Source organism: Diceros bicornis (assembly GCF_020826845.1).
Source record: "Diceros bicornis minor isolate mBicDic1 chromosome 30 unlocalized genomic scaffold, mDicBic1.mat.cur SUPER_30_unloc_5, whole genome shotgun sequence".
In the NCBI taxonomy this organism is placed as follows: domain Eukaryota; kingdom Metazoa; phylum Chordata; class Mammalia; order Perissodactyla; family Rhinocerotidae; genus Diceros; species Diceros bicornis.
In genome coordinates, this window is record NW_026690903.1 from 732577 (window position 1) to 737431 (window position 4855).

The window sequence follows — 4855 nt, forward strand, 5'->3', positions numbered from 1 at the left end:
CGCTGTGCAGAAGACCTGCCAGTGGGCTTTCCTGGGCTCGGGTTGTCACCACATGGAGTCACTGAGAGTGAGGGTATCTTGAGAAAAATTATTGATGTTTGATGGATGGAAAAATGGTAAGCTGTGTGTGGTTCTGTGTGGTAAATATTTCAGTAAGTACAGTTATACGCAAATAAGAACACATGAAACAAAAGTAAATAACTGCAAATGTGTATCATAGTAGAAAATATAGATTTACTTGCATAATACTCAAAAGTCAGAATTTATACATAATTTAAATACAGAAATGTTTTGCGTGTGTATGTAGTATTAGAAGACATCCCATTAAATATTAGCAGGGATACTCAGTAACATTCCTTAGACCCATTCAATTTGACTTCTAAAGTCCTATAAATCCTCCACAAAAATTTGAAATAAAGGAGCATTCAGGGAAAAAGATGATTGGAACTTTGTATTAATAACAAATTTAAAATTGAATTTGCCAGTAGCCAGATTTATTTTGAACATTTTTTTCTTTATGACATTTCAAATCATTTGGAGGAATACTAAGCAACACTGTAGATTGAAGGGAAGGGCACTAGTCTCCAAAAAGACTGTCCTCTCCACCTTGCCTTCTAAAGGGAATTAACTTTGTTTCTTGAATCTTTTCTGAAAGAACAGTCTGGTGATTCGTGTTGCAGAGAATCTTGTTAAATGATTTTGTATTTAGTTGTTGGCCTCTACTAATTGTGTTTGTGTGTTTGTGCCTTTTTCATTCTAGCTTTCCTGTGACGTTCTTGAGGGGAATGTGTGCTTGTCATGCAATAGATAGTCTTTGAGTGTATAATTTATGGTGACCCACCATCCTCGTTTATTCAGAACAGAGGGGTTTTCCAGGATACAGGATGGTTAGTGTTCAAACAAAGGCAGTCCTAGACAAACCAGGATGTTTCCTCATCTCATAAGCCAGGCCCTGGGCCACATGCATGGGGTCATGGAGAACCAGAGAGACCTTGTCCCAACTCCATGGAATTTGTATTGTATTTGGGAATTTGGATTTTAGACAGTAAATGATGAGAGTGATGTGGGAGTTTGGCACAAGGGGACTCAACCTGAGGGGGTAGGGAAGCCCTCTTGAGAAGGACTGATATTTAGCTTGAGAGCTAGAGTTGGGACTGGATTTAGCTGGTCTGAAGGGTACATTGGAGTGAGGGTGTGGGAGTGTGTTCAAGAGAGCGTTTCAGGTAGAGGGACCCGCATGAGGACACCCCTGAAACAGAGAGTCTGTTGTGTCCATGAACTGAGAAGAGGGATGGATGAGCGGAGTCAACACAGGGGGAGAGGTGTGAGCCAGACCAGCGAGGGGGACATGCTGGACCAGGTCAGGCGTGACTAGGGACGCTGTTCTAATACCAGTGGGAACACTCTGGAGAGATGTGAACAGATGGCGGATGTGATTGGCGTTTGGTCTAAGCACTTTGGTTAAAATGGACCTGAGGGTTAAGATTGAATACTTAAGAGGCAGGAGGTGTTGGCAAGAAGATTACGAGTGAGGTGATTGTTCCCTAGGTCTGGGTGATGGCTGTGGAGTAAGAAAGAAATAGAAAGAAAAGACCTTGGAGTGTAGAACCGAGAGAATGTAACGGTACTTTCTTGCCTGCATGTGTCAGATGGCACAGGGCACTGGCTTTTCTCCTCTCTGCTGTCCGTGTAGACCTGCAGGCACCCCCTCACCCAGGTCTGTGTGTTCACCACACTTGGTCACTCACAGGCCCCATTCCACATCCTAAAGGAAGTCAGGCCTTACTTGTGAGGGGGTTGTCTCAGACGGGAGACACCGAGGAGAGCCCCTCCACACATCAGAGCAGCCCATTCAGCCTCTCCCTCAGCCTCCTCCCTTCCACTCTCCCACATTCCACACCCAGAAGGACACCTGCTCAGTATTGCACAGCCCCATGTTCTTCCTCCACCAGGCTTGAGAAGAGTGGGGCAGCCAGTGGGGTGGACAGCCGTCTGCACCTTCCACTCTGAGCCCCGCAGGTCCCGGGCTGGACAGAGAGCGACTCTACTGAGAGCTGAGCCATGAGAACCTGGGCGTCACCCACCTGGTTTCCCTCACTCTGGACGGGGACAGCCTCTACTTCAGTGGTGAGGGGCTGGGCTACAGCCACGCTCTCTCTGCCAGTCAAAGTTCTGTGTTGCCTCCATTGCTCTAAAGTGAGTTTTGATCCATCTCTCTCTCCTTCTGGTCGGGGTTCAGTCTTCTCATCACGGTGTGACTGCTGAGTTCAGCCACCTTCCACCTCGTTGCCACCTCCCTGAACACCCCTTCCCTCTTCTCTTCTGCTTTTCCCACAAACGTCCCTACATCCTCCTTCATCCTTAATCCTTTATGTTCACCCCAACACTTGCTCAGCTCCTCTCGCCTTCTCTCCACAAGTTATACCTATGGAGCCGCAGCCCCGACTACCACCAGTGAGTATTCCTGGCCCTGATGTCCTGGGTCCCATCGCATTTGGGGTTGCGGAGCAATTGTTCTCCTTCACCCGCTGTCCTTGGTGAGGGAAGGACCTGGAAGGGCCCTAACTCATCCCTTCTCTCTCTCTTGGGTTCTGGTGGAGAGTCCCAGCCCAGGGTGAGAAAGCCTTAGACACAGACATGTTCTCCACCACATTCTGACCCCACAGGTTTTTCACTTTTATTCTCTTGAAGCCCCGCCCTTGGTCCCCCTTTTCCAGGTATCCCATCTGTCTGTCAAGTTTTCTGCCCGTCCATCTCTCTCTCCTCTGTGTTCAGTCTCTCTTATTCACTGATCTCACTCTCTTGGGCTCCTCTCATCCACAGGCTTGCTCATCCCTCTACTCACACAGTGACCCATCCCCTCACTCTCATTTATGATTCACCTGTGAATGGTGGTCCTGGGACAGCCACTGCTGGAGCCCAGGTGAGCCTGGAAGCTCCTCCCACTCTGTCCCTCCCTGATGACAGTCCTCGCCACAGCTCCCGAGCCAGCCACCACATCCCTGCATACTTGATCATCACCTGTGCCACCAGAAGCCACCACAGGTATCTGGGGGTGCCTTTACCTTCCCAAGAGAAGCTCTCCAGCCCCTACCAGCCAGTTGTGATCCAGGAGCTGGGAAGCCAGGGTGTGAAATTCTGGTTTTAGGACAATCATGCTGATCACAAAGATTATACCAACGATTCAGTCTAAGGCCAGCCCTCAGAGAGCCCCTAATCTTGTGAATTAACACACCATTATAACACAATGTGGGAGGTTTCGGGGAGTGGCACGTGGCATAATTTGGAGGGGAAGAGCTTGCTAGAGAAATTTTCACCTGAATGGAGTCTTTAAGAATGAGTAGGACGGACCCTGGCAAATAGAGGATGAAGAGTTTTCCTGGCAGAGGGGATTCCATGAGCAAAGGCTACAGCCCTAAACAACATGCCGTATGGGGAGAATTGAAACGAATTTGGGCTGCGTGAAGCATGAAGTTTAACCCGCAGTAGATGGATAAAATGAGACTGAAAGGTCAGCAGGAGCCAGATTGAGTAGAGCCTTGAGTGCCAGGTCAAGAAGGTTGAACTAAACACTGAAGGCCATAGGGAGCCATGGGTGGTACTAGAGCAGTGGTGGCCCTAGTGAGGTATTCATTTCAGAAAGATTTTTCTAGTAGTCCTTGTAGAACATGCTTTAGACAGAGAATCCAGTGTGCCTGCTGGGGTGTTGGTCTGGGTGAAGGAATTTAAGACTTGAGTTGGGACAGGGATGGAGTGTATGTGAGGACGAGTGTGCAAGGTGAATGGGTGTTACTGGGAGGGAGGAGGAGCTGAGCAGATATGCTGGTTCTGACTTGGGTGACCACACGGGTGGGGGGTGGTGCCACTGTGAGAGAAGACGACAGATGATAAAGAGTGCAGGACTCTGGTGTGGTCTCAGGCCAGCTCTCAGTGATGGCCATCGCTCTCCCTCTCGTCTTGCAGCTTTGGGGCACAACCTGAAGACCCTCACAGTCAGTGTCAGCATCTCCACCTTCTGGTATTCATCAGACAGGAGCAACAGCTCAGCCACTTTCAACTCCACTGAGAGGGTCCTGCAGAGCCTGGTGAGACCCTGGTCCCAGCAGCTCCTGGTGGGTTAAATCCCACCCAGCCCCTCCCCCAACCCCTGTCCCTCCTCCTCATCTTCCTTTCCTTCCTCCCCAGCTGGATCCTTGTTGAAGAAGAGCAGCCTGGGCCCCTTCTCCTTGAGTGGCAGACTGGTCTCCCTCAGGTAAGACCCTCCCTTGAGCACTTGCCCCTAATGACCACTTTTGTGACCACCCCTCTCTCAGTTTCCCCACTCGACTCCCATTTCCTGCTTCCTGTTCGGGCCAAACCCCAGAGGTTTCAGGACCTCTCTCTAGATTCCCCACGTCCCTCTCTCCCCAGGTCTGAGAAGGATGGGGCAGCCACCAGTGTGGACGCTGTCTTCACCCACCACCCTGACCCCGTGGTCCACCATGCCTCTGTGCTGGGAGCTGAGAGTCTCCACCTGTCTGCTCTTCCTCTCAGTGGCTCCAGGCTCTGCACCCTGGAGTTTATGCATACAGAGAGAGCAGCAGCTACATTTCTGGAGGATCAGCTGGAACCTCAGCAACCTGGAGCCCACATCCTCGGAGTACACCGCCCTGCAGACAGACACCCAGGACCAGGTGGGGTCTCCCCTCTCCCGTCTCTCCTTGCCCTGAGAGCACCCTCATTCCTCTGCCTGACTTACATCTGTTACATTATTGTTTCAATCCTTCACTTTCCCTGCGTGTCTGGGTTCTCTCACTTCCCAGAGGTGATGTCCTAGCTGCCTTCCCCATTTCTCATGTGGATAAACTGAAGCTCA

The 4855-nt window shown here is 50.3% G+C and overlaps 1 long non-coding RNA gene across 1 annotated transcript; it reads left to right on the plus strand.

The window, feature by feature from the left end:
- The first annotated feature begins 4014 nt into the window (after window positions 1-4014).
- Window positions 4015-4559, plus strand: LOC131402175 (uncharacterized). Its single transcript, XR_009218337.1, has 3 exons — window positions 4015-4085; window positions 4186-4252; window positions 4411-4559. It is a non-coding gene; the product is annotated as an uncharacterized LOC131402175 (long non-coding RNA).
- The last annotated feature ends 296 nt before the right edge of the window (window positions 4560-4855 follow it).